The sequence below is a fragment of the Podarcis melisellensis genome (genome assembly GCF_964234715.1).
Source record: "Podarcis melisellensis genome assembly, chromosome: 12".
Classification (NCBI taxonomy): domain Eukaryota; kingdom Metazoa; phylum Chordata; class Lepidosauria; order Squamata; family Lacertidae; genus Podarcis; species Podarcis melisellensis.
Window position 1 is genome coordinate 47,856,275 of NC_138544.1, and position 15,543 is coordinate 47,871,817.

The window sequence follows — 15,543 nt, forward strand, 5'->3', positions numbered from 1 at the left end:
CCCTTTGCTCCTCCTCATAAGAAGGAGGAACATTAGCTGGAGAAAGAACATAGCTCAGCAGCAGAGCACTTATCTGCACCCAGAAGTCCGCAGGTTCAATCCCCTGTGTGTGGTGGTGGTTTTCAAAATAATAAAATAGTGGCAAATGGAAAATAACTTTCTCTTGTCTGAGATCCTGTAGCAGCCGAGGTGGATGACAGCAGACTCAGTGAGCAAACCGTCCAATGTGGTCTAAAAGCAACTTCATAGAATAAATTGCTCCCCATAATGAGGCTTATGTAACTTGATTTATAAGAGGTATCTAATTTATTTAGACAAACCTAGACAGCATCTTTAAAAGTAGAGACATCACCTTGCCAACAAAGGTCCATATAGTAAAAGCTATGGTTTTCCCAGTAGTGATGTATGGAAGTGAGAGCTGGATCATAAAGAAGGCTAATCGCCGAAGAATTGATGCTTTTGAATTATGGTGCTGGAGGAGACTCTTGAGAGTCCCATGGACTGCAAGAAGATCAAACCTCTCCATTCTGAAGGAAATCAGCCCTGAGTGCTCACTGGAAGGACAGATCCTGAAGCTGAGGCTTTGATACTTTGACCACCTCATGAGAAGAGAAGACTCCCTGGAAAAGACCCTGATGTTGGGAAAGATGGAGGGCACAAGGAGAAGGGGACGACAGAGGATGAGATGGTTGGACAGTGTTCGCGAAGCTACCAGCATAAGTCTGACCAAACTGCGGGAGGCAGTGGAAGACAGAAGTGCCTGGCGTGCTCTGGTCCATGCGGTCACGAAGAGTCGGACACGACTAAACGACTAAACAACAACAAAATTTATCCTAACACAGAGTTGCATTAAGCGTTGGTCATACTCACACATGGGGGCAGCCAGGGGGCAGCTGCCTACCCCCCAGCATCAAATAAATAAATAAAAAATATTTAACTAAATGTAGGAATAATCAGAATATTGGAAACTGAAATGCTTGGGTGATGTTGTGGCGCATTCAAGGAACGCAACTGGCAGCTCGGTAGTTCGGTTCTGGAACAGATTAGGTGGGACTCTGCCCCCCCAACATAAATACTGGTTACGACCATGTACTCAGAGTAGACCCACTGAAATCAATGAATATGACTAGCTTAATTTCAGTGGGTCTACTCTGAGTATAACTTAGTTGGGTACAACCTACACATTTTTTATCATTTAGTAAAGCAACAATACCGTACTTCCCATTGCAATGTATCATGCCACCGTTCTGCACGCCCTGTAATAAAGCTATTAAATAAAATTAAACTACAGTGGTACCTCGCAAGACGAAATTAATTCGTTCTGCGAGTTTCTTCGTCTTGCGGATTTTTCGTCTTGCGAAGCACGGATGCACCCTGGTATTAACGGTTTTAAGAAAAAGGAAACAAACTCGCAAGACGTTTTGTCTTGCAAAGCAAGCCCATAGGGAAAATCGTCTTGCGAAGCAACTCAAAAAACGAAAAACTCTTTCGTCTTGCGAGTTTTTCGTCTTCCGAGGCATTCGTCTTGCGAGGTACCACTGTATTCTTCAAATACCTTAATGCTGTTCAAACCCTCAGTGTGCTAGTGATCTGTTTACTGGGAGCAGATTAATTTTGAAGCCCACAGAAAGAACAATAAAGACACCTATTTTAGGGTCATGTAAAAATGCATAGCAATGTTGGGTTGAGTTTCTTCTTCTTCTAATATTGTATTTTACACCAATGGCTTCCTTGGCGCCATTATGGCTTAAGGAGATCAATTCAGCTTTGGGGCTGCATCGCTTTCTAATTTCCAGAAACACATTTTATTTATCTGAAAGACCATATGGCTTATCGGGTAACTGTGTATACAGTATAGCTACAACAAATCCACAAGGAAGATAATATTTACCTAATAGACCATAACAGCACAGAATAACACAATATGGCCCCCTATTTGATTGTGCATTTCGGTACGAGCACATCCTGCCCATTTACAGAGCAAGCTATCACCCTGGTCAATCCATATTTAGGCAATTCAATTCAAAGTGGATTTCCAACAACAGAGAGATTAGAGGCATCCCTCGGATGCATTATGGCTCATGTAGTAATTTGGAAAATACTTTGTACATCACTGATAATTGACTCCAAAGGAGCTGTTAGGCTTTTATCAGTTAAACACATCCTTTTGATATGCAGGGTAAATTTGAAAAGCAAAATATTTGCTGAATAATTTACTACGCCAGACTAAGTGCAACACAGGCAGCTAAGGAGGCTGGGGTAGACTTTATAGTGCATTATATTGTTATGAGTTTGTGGGTGCCTGACACCTATAATCCTAGGAAGTGTTAAAGCTTAAAGCCGGGCAAGCTCCCTGCGTTGAGGTAATCGCCTGGGTGATGGGCCATTAAGACAGCAAAGGAAAGGGGGCTCTGGGCCAGACCGGAAATGGAGTGGGGTCCCTCCTCCAATTTTTAGACAGTTGGTAGGACAAAACCTGGGAGGAAGAACAGAGTTGGCTGTGATGCAACCTAGAGAAAAAGCTACAGACTGGAAAGTCAGACAGAGCGAGCGTGATGTTTCATTTCTGTTTGAATCCAAGGCTGCAACCATGAAACAAGACCCTCTCGGGGTGTTAATGCTGTGAACCCCTCCATCGTAGCCTCAGGTTGTATACACAGTATTTTTTGCTCTATAAAGCTCACTTTTTCCCTTCTAAAAAGTAAGGGGAAATGTGTGTGCGTCTTATGGAGTGAATGTGCAGCTATCCCAGAAGCCAGAACAGCAAGAGGGATCGCTGCTTTCACTGCGCAGCGAACCCTCTTGCTGTTCTGGCTTCTGAGATTCAGAATAGTTTTTTTCTTGTTTTCATCCTCCAAAAACTAGGTGCGTCTTGTGGTCTGGTGCATCTTATAGAGCAAAAAATACGGTGTGTATAAATACACCATACATCACAAAGACACTGCAGTCTCCCCTGTGCCCTATTCCCAAAGGGAAACACCAACCCTGCATAAGCCCCGGGACTCCTGAAATCCTGCAACATTCGGAGACTGGGCTGGGGTGCAAGAATATTTTGCCAACAGGGAGGTGATTGAGGAGGCGGTGAAGAGGAAGATCCTGTCCCACAGCTTATTCAGTGCAAAAGTGAACAGAGCAGGTTATATCAGTCTTGCATCAAGCATCCATCATGAGGAAGTAGCAATATGCTTGGTACCATGAGCATTCTGTTCATATAATCTGCTACTAGATGCAGAAACAGCCATCCTAATGATTTCTATTTACATTTTAACAGCAAGGTTCTGGTCCTCAGCATTGCTAACATCTCATGACAGCTCAGAAACAAAATTCAGGTTTGGGCAATGTTTCCAGTTAGCTGGGCAGTAGCACTGGGCAGTAGCACTCCAGCCCTAAAAATGGAGGTCAGGAACCGGGTTTTCTCCCCAGTTCCCAAACACTTAGCAGCAAGAGCACTGTGCATGCCCTGCTGTATGCACAGAACCTCATATCAGAACTTTAAATGAATAAGGATAGATTACAGCTGCTGCCACAATCCCACTCCTCTTCAATGCATGCATGTACAGTTCTGTGATGGAAGTTTGAACCAGGAACCCCTTAGCTCACACCTCCAGTTTTGCTCCATTGTACTACACTAGTTGCCACAGCAGTGCTGACCAAAGATTTTCTAGCAAACATTCCCCAAGTCAAATAAGAGACAGTATCTCTCTAGCACATACTTCATGGTATACCTACAGCAAGTCTCTCTCTCTCTCTCTCTCTCTCTCTCTCTCTCTCTCTCTCTCTCTCTCTCTCTCTCAAACACACACACACACACACACTCAGCTATCCCCTAGGCCTGGGGGAGGGGGTGTCGTCCTACTTAGGAATGCTGCAAATTTCCAGGATTCCTGCTACTTGGGGCAACCATGCCACCAATTGGCTACCAACACTCTACTTATCCTCTTAAAAGTAAAGGGTAAAGGGACCCCTGACCATTAGGTCCAGTCGTGGCCGACTCTGGGGTTGTGGCGCTCATCTCGCTTTATTGGGTCCAGTAGCCAGCATGACTAAGCTGCTTCTGGTGAACCGGAGCAGCACACGGAAACGCCGTTTACCTTCCCACTGCAGCGGTACCTATTTATCTACTTGCACTTTGACGTGCCTTTGAACTGCTAGGTTGGCAGGAGCAGGGACCAAGCAACAGGAACTCACCCCGTCGGGGGATTCGAACTGCTGACCTTCTGATCGTCAAGTCCTAGGCTCTGTGGTTTAACCCACAGCACCACCCAACTTATCCTCTTAGAGATGTCCATATCCAAATAGTTGCTTTAGAGCAGGTGTGAGGAACTTTTGGCCCTCCAGATGTTGTTGAGCTACAACTCCCATCATCCCTGGCCATTGGGCATGCTTTCTGGGCCTGATGGAAGTTGTAGTTCAGCAGCATCTGGAGGGCCAGAAGTCCTCTCCCCATGCCTTCCTTAGAGCACTTAAATGCAATTGAAAAATTCAAGGTCAGAACAGTACAACTGTGGATAGCTCGATCCAATAAACAGCATGCTCCTATATGCATTCCAAATGTCAATACGAGGCCACATACTACTGTTATGAGGTCATTATTTTGAAAAAAAAATGATGGAGTCAAGACTGCTGTGCAACTGAACCAACATTTTTGCACAGCGAGCTTGGAGAAAGTTGGTCTAAAGCAAGCTGCAATTCTCTTTCTTCCAACCCCACTCTCCCGCAAAAAGGAACCAGGGTAAAAAGGAAGACAAAATGGGCCTTCTCTTAGCACAGACTTCAGTTCAAGGGGGAAAAGGCACCTGAGCTCTCAAGCATTAGATAGGCCAAATGCAACTGGCAATCACCCTTAGCAACCTTTCAAATAGGGTGGATGTTTCCAGGTGCAAGGAACAGAAAACAGAAGAATGCAATTGTTTGCATCATGTATGAGCTCACCGAAAAACAAACAAAATAAAGCTGCACTGAAGCTGTAAGAAACAAAATCTAAAACACAGCACAGTCATATAGCTACAGAGGGGTGGGTCTAGCCGGGGGGGGGGGGTTGGCCTTGGGTGAAGCCACCTGAGGGCAGCTACTGATGCACCAGCCTATGTGTGCCTGTACGCAAATGCGCGTGGGAGTTTGCCAAACTGGGTCTTTGACCCGGGTGAAATAAAGCTTAGTTTCGCCCTTGCACAGCGTTGGGCAATGCCTTGCTTAGGATCAAGCACAAAGTTCCAAAGCAGTGAGCCAGCATTCAAGTTCTCCAGAATTCTTCATCAGTCTGTATGTTAAGTAATGCAAGGGGGAAGGAGAAAGCGGGGTATTCAAGAAAGAACAAAAAAAAATGGATTGAAGTTGTCATAAGATGCAGACCATATAATAATAATAATTTATTATTTATACCCCGTCCATCTGGCTGGGTTTCCCCAGCCACTCTGGGTGGCTTCCAACAAACAGTAGTCCATCAAACACTTAAAGCTTCCCTAAATAGGGCTGCCTTCAAATGTCTTCTAAAAGTCTGGTAATTATTGTTCTCTTTGACATCTGGTGGGAGGGCGCTCCACAGGGTGGGTGCCACTACAGAGAAGGCCCTCCCTGTAACTTGGCTTCTCACAGTGAGGGAACCGCCAGAAGGTCCTCAGCGCTGGACCTCAGTGTCTGGGCAGAACGATGTGGGTAGAGACGCTCCTTCTGGTATACTGAGCCAAGGCCGTTTAGGGCTTTAAAGGTCAGTACCAACACTTTGAATTGTGCTCAGAAACGTACTGGGAGCCAATGTAGGTCTTTCAAGACCAGTGTTATGTGGTCTTGGTTGCTGCTCCCAGTCACCAGTCTAGCTGCCGCATTCTGGATTAGTTGTTGTTTCTGGGCCACCTTCAAAAGTAGCCCCACATGGAACGCATTGCAGTAGTCCAGTAGTATGGAAACAAGGTTTGCTCCATCATTCAGTCCACCCCAATTTTGAAGTATTTGTGGATTTTGGAGTACTAATGGATCATCGATTTTCCTAAGGAATGATGCATTGCTGTTACTAGCATTCCAAGAAAAGGGCTGAATCAAAATCTCCTGATTTTACTACAATTACTTGGCTTCCTTTTTTCCACCTTCAGCCTCCAATTTGCCCCTTGAATACGAAAAACGAAAACATGAGATTGAAGGGAGTTTGGGAGCCATTGTCCTGGGATATCAGAAGCAGCAAAAATGTGCTCAAGCTGCCCTTGCTTTAAGACAGCATTTCTCCACCCTGGTAGGAAACATGACCAGGCATAATTAGCTAGAGCTCATAGAGCACTTTAAAGATGAAAAGTACTTGTTAGTTTTTTAAATGTCTGAATTTCCTCACTTTGGTTTTAATTGGCTTGGTTCATAACCTTCAATGTTCTTTCCGTCTATTTTGGTGTGCACCTTATTTCTTTGTAGGCGAAATGAAAATGCATAATATAAAAGCCCCATGAATAACAAAACCCAGCACTCCAGCCTAGTGGTGTTTAATTAAAGTTGCTTGCCCACTCCTGTTTCGGTGATGCTTCTAGCTGCTCCCACTCACAGCTGCAACTCAAAAGAAAGCAACTTTAAAGGAAAGAGGGAGATGGAGAGAATATGTCGTCCTGTGTTTCTGGAAGGAGGAGGATGGCTAAATGTGCAAAGACCTGTACTTCTGGATTTCTGTGCTGAATTAAAACACATATAGGGGACCTATACTAAATTTTATTGTTATGCTCATACAGGGACATGGGTGGCGCTGTTGTCTAAACCACTAAGCCTCTTGGGCTTGCAGATCGAAAAGTTTGTGGTTCAAATCCCCGTGATGGAGTGAGCTCCCGTTGCTCTGTCCCAGCTTCTGCCAATCTAGCAATTCAAAAGCATGCCAGTGCAAGTAGATAAATAGGTACCGCTGCAGCGGGAAGATAAATGGCGTTTCCATGCGCTCTGGCTTGTGTCATGGTGTTCCGTTGTGCCAGAAGCGATTTAGTCATGACCCAAAAAGCTGTCTGTGGACAAATGCTGGCTCCCTTGGCCTGAAACAAGGTGAGCACTGCAACGCCATAGTCGTCTTTGACTGGACTTAACCATCCAGGGGTCCTTTACCTTTTTTACCTATGTTCATACACTAGGGATTGGCAAATCTGTCAATTCTGGTTTTTTGTTTTTTCAGTCTTAAGTTCAGCTCTCTACATTTTCACATAAAATTGTGAGGTTTTTTAAAAAGTTCTCATGAAAACTAATGATACTTGAGTACAAATTACTCCTAATATACATTTTTCTTCAAGCAGTTTTCCCTAATATAAGGCATTTTTATTTTTTTTACTGATATTTATCCTGTTGCATGCCTTTTGGCATGCATTACTTGGTTGCAGAACTGCATTGTGAAATCAAGAGAAGTGAGTATTTCAAAGGATGTGCACATTTCGGTTCATGCATATAGTGGTACCTCGGTTTACAAACTTAATCCGTTCTTAAACCGAAACCGTTCTTAAGCCGAGACACGCTTTCCCTAATGAGGCCTCCCGCCACCAGTGCCCTTCCACCATTCGGATTCCGTTCTTAGACCAAGGTAAAGTTCTCAAACCAAGACACTATTTCCGGTTTTGCGGAGTTTGTAAACCAAATCGTTCGTAAACTGAGGTACCTCTGTAGTTTCAAGCCATTCAAATAACGTAGGTTTACCTTTAAATGAAAATTGATTCCAAGCCCACCCAAAGGAACTTACATCTTTTTAAAAACCAGAGTGAGTGAGTGAGTAACAACAGCAACAACAACAACACCAAAAAGAGTTTCAATAGCTAATGACCCCGTTGTCCTATTAGCATTAGTGGTGGATTTATACAGTGGTACCTCGGGTTACATACGCTTCAGGTTACATACGCTTCAGGTTACAGATTCCACTAACCCAGAAATAGAGCTTCAGGTTAAGAACTTTGCTTCAGGATAAGAACAGAAATCATGCTCCGGCGGCGCGGTGGCAGCGGGAAGCCCCATTAGCTAAAGTGGTGCTTCAGGTTAAGAATGGACCTCCGGATCTAATTAAGTACTTAACCCGAGGTACCACTGTACTGGCCAAATTTGACAGCTGAGTGGGGAAACCCACCTATCTATCACTGACCTCATTACAACATCACATAATTGGCAGGTGGGTTGTCCCACCCACCTGCTGAAATCCCTTACTGTCAGGTACTAAGGAACCATAGCACAAGGGCTCTGAGCACAGAGATGGCAGAGAGAGGAGAAAGAAGACAGCATTTTGCAAGCACTGGCTGAAGGCAGGAGAAACCTATCTTGCAGCCAATGCCTGCAAGAAAGTGAGAATTAGAACAGGGTTTCCCAAACTTGGGTCTGCAGCTGTTTTTGGAATACAATTCATCATCCCTAGCTAGCAAGGCCCATGGTCCGGGATGATGGGAATTTTAGTCCAAAACCAGCTGGAGACCCAAGTTTGGGAAACACTGACTCAGAACCTGCCCACAGAAGCAACCCTTCCTTTCCTATTGATGCTCTGAAAGCCCCCAAAGCGCTCTGTTCCAGAAAGCCACACTGGGAAATATAGCTGCTTGGTTTACTCCAAAACTGAATTCATCACAACACTTTAATACACATACATATATTTTAGAGATTTCCATATTGGCCTTCAGCAGAGCTTCCAGGGTGGTTTACAAAAATACATAATGTATATATATCTTGGTCCCAACCAGTATACATTAAGAGTAACACTATCATTATTCTGCTCTCAAAAGATTTCCAGTACTTCAAAAAAAGGGTGGGAGTGCTGCAAGGCTAGCAGCCAGGCTAAGCCTGTCCATGTAAATAATCATTTTGTTGCTCCATCCCAAGCAGAGAACCTCACTGTCATCAGTCATTCCACTACAAAAGTCTAAAGCTAGCAATAGACAGAACAATGCTTTCCCCATGGAGCAAAACTACTGTTCTCCACGCTTCGCCTGACCCTGTTTTCTCAAGCTGTTAAAGAAGACTGCGGTATTACTGTATATTTATCTATATTCCATGAACAAACCACGAAGGTAGTTGCTAGGCCAGGGTGGCTGCCCTGTGGCCCACCAGATATTGAGGGACTACAACTCCAGTCATCCCTGTCCAGTGGCCATGCTGGCTGGTGCTGATGGGAGTTGGAGTCAAACAATATCGAGAGGGTCACAGGTTCCTTCATCCATGCTCCAAACATACCAATAGAGCTGGGAAGAAAGATGGCGGACCTCTGCCTTCCTCCTCATTTTAGATCATCTCCAAGCAAGTGGAGTGCTCCAAAGCGAGTGCCCCACTCTCATACTTCTACGTCATGGGTAGGCAAACTAAGGCCCGGGGGCCGGATCCGGCCCAATCGCCTTCTAAATCCGGCCCGTGGACCGTCCAGGAATCAGCGTGTTTTTACATGAGTAGAATGTGTGCTTTTATTAAAATGCATCCCTGGGTTATTTGTGGGGCATAGGAATTCATTTTTTTCCTTTTCTTTTTCAAAATATAGTCCGGCCCCCCACAAGGTCTGAGGGACAGTGGACCGGCCCCCTGCTGAAAAAGTTTGCTGACCCCTGTTCTACATGTCAGCAAAAATGGGAGGAAATAAGGATGATATGTTTCTGGATAATATGTTTTGTTTTAATTTTGAATAATATTTTTTTTAAAAAAAAAAAGCTTATCATGGGATGGAGATAAACATTATCACCTGCTAATGGCTTCAAATTAATCTCCTGTGAAAGGCACAACTGCAAAGTCCAGTTGTAAAGCTGGCGACTCTCCATCTGTGTTTTCAGGCCTGTGTGTGCACGCACACAGAGAGGAAGAGAGCAAAGTACCGTATTTTTCGCTCTATAACACGCACCCGACCATAACACACACGTAGTTTTTAGAGGAGGAAAATCTGTAGGCATGCCACCCATAGGCATTCCCTCCATAACACGCACAGACATTTCCCCTTACTTTTTAGGAGGAAAAAAGTGAGTGTTAAAAATACAGTACTTTACTATTCTGTTCAAAATAGCAGGAATTAAATGCAAAGGAGTGTTCTCAGCCCAAAAGAGGGAGCAGACAGAGGTAGTGCTTTTAGTGCTGAGAATTAGCACACATTTCCCCAGCATGCTAACAGGTAAAACTAGGGATAATTCCATTTTCTAAAATACTGCCCCGGGAGTATATGAATAACAGGTGGATGTAAAACATGGCTAGCATGTAAGAAATCTCTGGCAGGGAGAGGGAAGAATGATGCTTTAATGAAGGTGATTGGTGGGTTGTTGTTTTTTAAGGGGCCGTTTTCTGTCGCAATTTTGCCTTTTGAGTCTGAATGCTACTGTAAAGTAAAAACTCTGTTACCAAGCCTTTCGAGGTGAAAAACAAAACTCCAAAGTACAAGCCCAAGTTGTGAGCAAGTGCAATACCTGAAAAGAATTCCACCTGAATTTTCTCGCACGATAATTCCGCTGCAGCATGTCAAATATTCATTCCACAGTCCTACTAAAGTACAAATATTTGTTTAATCCAGTGCTTACTTGCTTAAAAACCATTTAGCCCTGTTGTGGTAATGAATACTAATGTGCCTTATAAGTGATATTTATAGCCAACTCTAGGTGGGCCTACAAAATATTCCTTTCTGGCAAGAATACTGTCCTCCTGCATTTATTTTTTTAAGTTTAAAAAAGAAAACTGGGGGAGGGTATATGACTCATGCAGAAATATACATATATATGTGCTAGCTTTCCAAGAGCTCTTATAGCCATTTCAGCCCATTATTGTGCAGCTAACAGAATTGAAAGGAAAAGCAACAAAACGGGATATTTGGGCCAATGGCGACAGCTACCATTATTCAACAGTAGAAGCATGTGAAAAGTTAAAGAGGGTTTAAAGGGATGTTCTTTTGTTGTACCTAACACTGATAAATGACATACAAGTCAGGATAACAGGGCAGAGCTCCTGTCAGGGAGACAATGATAAACGAGAAGCCCGAGACAGAAAGGTCTACTAAACAGAAATCTGTATATGACACATTTCTCGTTGATAGACTTGTCTGCACGGACCAACTTACCCAACAAAGCTAAGATTCTCTATCCGGCCACATTCATCGCTGAGTCCATCGTGTACAGTGACCCATCTCTTGTTGGGGTTTTCCCTCCCATTTCCTTGAGGCAAGGATGATCAACTGACCTTAATGAGGGCAGTGGTGCCAGCCTCAGAATTGTGGCTCTCCTGCAAAATATGGCTGGTGCCCATTTCAGGCGGGTAATCGTGAAGCAAAAAATGAACCCCAAAGCAAGAAAGCCTTGCCGTTATTACCACTGCCCGAACAATCTCATTCATCTTGAAAATACTGTTTGATATAAAAAGCTTTGCTTCACAGGGAGGAAAAAATAGTCATAATAAAAACCCTATTCTTTATGAGTGGGGGAAAGGCACAAGAGCTGTGATTCATGGACTAAAGCAACATAAGTCTCTTGCTCCTGAACTCGCAGCAGCCTACATCACACAAGGCATCTTTATCCCCACAAAGAGGAAAGACGAAGAGGGGAACGTGACAATGGGGAGACAGCCGCAAAAAGACGTTTCTGTCACCCGTTTATAGCAGTCAGAAAAAGAATACCCAAGAATAATCACACATAACATTGCCTCCTTAATAGATCCCTTGGTTTCTTTCGCTGTCTTCCGGTTTAACGGTGTTTGTCACTGAAGAATAAATGTTATCAGGTAATGGACATTGAAGGAGGGCATTAAAGCTGAACAGCTCTCAAGGAAGGAGGCCCTAAGATGTTGAGGAAGATGCGCTTTATATAGAACTAAAGGCATTCTAGTTGGGGAAGTACTTTGACGGTCATCCTAGTCCAGGGACGGTTCACACGTTCTTCCTTCAAGGATTATTTATGATCACTGAATCATAGAATTGTAGAGATGGAACACATACTGAGGGTCATTTAGTCCAACACCCTGAAATGCAACTCTCAACTAAAGCATCCATGACAGATGGCCATCCAACCTCTGCTGTTGTTGACTTGCCTGCCCCAGAACCTCAAACGTCACAGGGGAATTCTAAAGTGCACATTCCACCCATGGAGGGCACTTTGTGTTACATACGCTTCAGGTTACAGACTCCGTTAACCCAGAAATAGTGCTTCAGGTTAAGAACTTTGCTTCAGGATGAGAACAGAAATTTTGCTCCAGCGGCGCAGCAGCAGCAGCAGGAGGCCCCATTAGCTAAAGTGGTGCTTCAGGTTAAGAACAGTTTTAGGTTAAGTACGGACCTCTGGAACGAATTAAGTTCTTAACCTGAGGTACCACTGTATGCAAATTGTCCCTAAACCACTGACACATACAAAGTATTCCAGTATAGGTAAAGCTAATATCAGGAGAAGGACTATAGACTACACTAGGCAAATAAGACGTACTTGCCTGCCTCCTCTTAGATTGTAACATGTTCAGATGAAAAGAAAGCACCACCTTGGAGATTTAAAGCAAACATTCATTGGAGATTAGGATAACTGGGTGTGCCAGAGGTTAATAAAATTATTCGCAAGAATTTGTTGTTGTTGTTAAAATTTATACTCCAGCCTTTCCACAAGGAGCTCAGCATGGTGTGTCTGAAGAGAGATTAGAGCCTCTCTGCAGTGTTAATCCAACACCAGTCACCACCCTGTCCTGGCTCTTTTATTTCTAAATCAGGCATGGCTAAACTTGGCCCTACAACTCCCATCCTCCCTAGCTAACAGGACCAGTGATCGGGGATGATGGGAATTGTAGTCCCAAAACAGCAGGAGGGCCAAGTTTGGCCATGCCTGTTCCTAATTATGTCATAATTAGATATTGACATAGTTCTGAGGTCTCAGGGAGAACACCTGAAGCTGCCTCCAAGTCAGGCCATTGAGTCCAGAACTGTCTACACAGACTGGCAGCATCAGAAGAGAGTCATTTCCCAAGCCTACCTGGCAATGCCAGGAATTAGGCCTGGGGCTTTCTCCATGCACATGTGTGTCCTCTATTTCCACCAAGCTATGACCCCTTCTCAAAACCTTTTAGAAACTGTCAGGTATTCTGCATGGAATGTGGCGGCAGAGTGACCAGGGAGAATTCAAATATTTTTTTTCAATCTTAAGGCGTATAGCCCAGAACTCTAGATACCCTTCCATTTGGTGTAATGGGTACAACCGCTCTTACACAAAGCTCAGTGTTTGTTAAGAAAATGGCTGCAAATGAAAACACTCATCCTGCGATGTTGCTGAAACTATTTGTCCCTTTCTTCCTGGCTGAGGGAGAAGTTTATAGTTTGGGAGGAGAGTGTCTGACTTGTCACTTTTACTATGGGTTGAACAGAGTTTTAAAATCTCACCCTGGTAGCAAAATTAAAAGCATAGGAATTAAGCTGCTTGTTTTCAGCAAGTCCAGCAACAAAGTAAGATGGCTTTCCCCCCGTCTACCCTGCTTAACAAAGAATCAGGCAACAACCTGGGAAGGAAGCTTAAAAAATAAGATTTACTTACTTTGCAATCGTGCATTGGTTCACAGCAATGGCAGCCATGCAGGCAAAATACCTATATTTACAGGATAACCAATTCCAGGTCCATTTGCCTAATGCTGGAGCAAGTAGAGATCTGCATCCAAAGTTGGTCAAAGGAAGAGAGAGAGAGGAACAGGAAGTGCTACATACTCCTTCCTCTCCAGGAAAGGAGGGAAATGACGTCACACAGAGCCCTCTCCACCACTTGTATTTCTGTGGTCTGAGTATCCGCCTATCAGCTCTGTGGAATTAGCCTCTTCTCATGTTAACTAGCAAGAATATGCATTTGTTAGGTTTGTCTGCTAATCTCACACAGTGAGGTACAAGGCAGCAGGCATGGGATTGCCAGATTGGCTCAGCTGGTGCACCAGTAACACCTGCAGGACCCAAAAATCCCCTGTCCCTGATCTAAATAACGTCTCACACCTGCACTTGATTTTCCTCAGTATAGTCCTTTCTGCAGCAAAAAGCCCCAGTCCATGTGAATTTCAGTTGGACTACTGTGGAGCAAAGCTGAACTGCTGATTGCAGGCTGAATTATCCATCGCTCCCACATGTAATATTCTGCTGTTAGGTTGCAACTTTATCAAGTTTTCCGGGCCTGGCGATTTTTATCGCAAGTCTTAGGATGGAGGGGGAGGGCTCAGAGCCTAGAAATGCAAGATTTGAGATAAGCCATCACATTCACAGTTTTCATTTGATGCTTTAGTTATCTTGGCGACAAATAGATATTGGGGAATGTGATTGGAATGCATCTTAAAGGTGCAAAAAAAAAAAGTCCACCACCCACTCCAAAACCCCAAAAGATAAAAGGAAAAATGAGCTCTTAAAAAAAAAATTCACAGCTTTATTTTGTGGATGTTCTTTTTCACCATTTGCAGGTGGTGCATTGGCTCAAAATTACCTATGTCATCTTAGCTGCCTGATAAAGAAATTGTCTGTAGATTTAATGGGAAACTGCCTTGTCAGTCATGGTGTGTGTCTGTCTGTCTTGTTTTCCTTGCTGTATCCTCTTTAATGCTCTGAATCTCGCAGAAGTTTTATCATCAGAGGAAATGGAATTTCTCTCCAGCCTTTAGAATACGAAAAGTACAGCATGCTAAAGGCTTGCAGCCAAAGAACCGTCTCTTTCATTCAAATCAATATATGAAATTTGGCATCTCACAGGCTCTTTTAAGATTCACAATTCAGGGTGGATGGCAAAATCATCCCTTCTGTCTAACTCTTAAAAGCACAAGAGGTGCTCAAGGTCTAGATTTAACACATTTCGGCTGCAATCCTGTACCCATTTACCTGGGAGTAGGCCCCACTGAACTCAATTAATCTCATGAGTATGCAGGTACGAGTTGCATGTGGCTCTTTTCCCTCTCGTGAGCTCAATGAGACTTATTCCCAGGTTAGTATGCATAGAACTGTAGCCCTAATCCACTCACCTCCATAGGCCACAGTCTCCAAGCGTTGTCTTCTGACCTCTTCCATTGATCTAATATATCTCACTCCTTTACGTCCCCTGTTAGCCCCACTGCTTTAGCTACCCTGCTCAAAATTTCCCATTTTCAGTGTGTGAGCTTTTCACTGGAAAGCGGAGAATGAAAATGAAGCGTAAATCAAGAAGGATATTTTTTTTTAAATATATTAATCGGTAATATACTATGCAAATTAAATATGGGCTCAGTCTTTAGTCATTCCTTGGAGAGCAAAAGAAATTCTACTTTACGATTTCAGTGTTAACATTCACATCAAATTAGAAAATTGGAGCTTTTCACCGGAACCGGCTACAGCATTCCTAAAAGCAAGTATAAAGAAGAAATTAATATTTTACATTGCAATTTGGTGCATATTCATCTGGGAGAAGACCTGCTCACTAAAGAGTACAATTTGCCTTTATACAATTTAATTTAATGAACTGGCATTTGAAACATTTCTTAATCCAAGCTCAGCCTTAACTAGCTGTGATAAATAGAAACCTGTGCATACAGGTTTAGAGCTTTGGTTTGGAGGAAATAATGGCCACTGAACGGGGAAATCAAGCAAGACAATTTATAGTGGTAATAATAATAATAATAATAATAATAATA

The 15,543-nt window shown here is 43.5% G+C and overlaps 1 long non-coding RNA gene across 6 annotated transcripts in view; it reads right to left on the reverse strand.

The window, feature by feature from the left end:
• The window catches only part of LOC309353395, a 140,749-nt gene extending 127,143 nt beyond the window's left edge, over positions 1-13,606 (reverse strand). For all 6 annotated transcript variants that reach the window (XR_014161793.1, XR_014161794.1, XR_014161795.1 and 3 more), the window contains exons 1-2: positions 13,449-13,606; positions 9,656-9,745 (exon numbers count right to left, since the gene is read on the reverse strand). This is a non-coding gene — a long non-coding RNA (uncharacterized lncRNA). The remainder of the gene's footprint in view (positions 1-9,655; positions 9,746-13,448) is intronic.
• Positions 13,607-15,543: the final 1,937 nt, after the last annotated feature.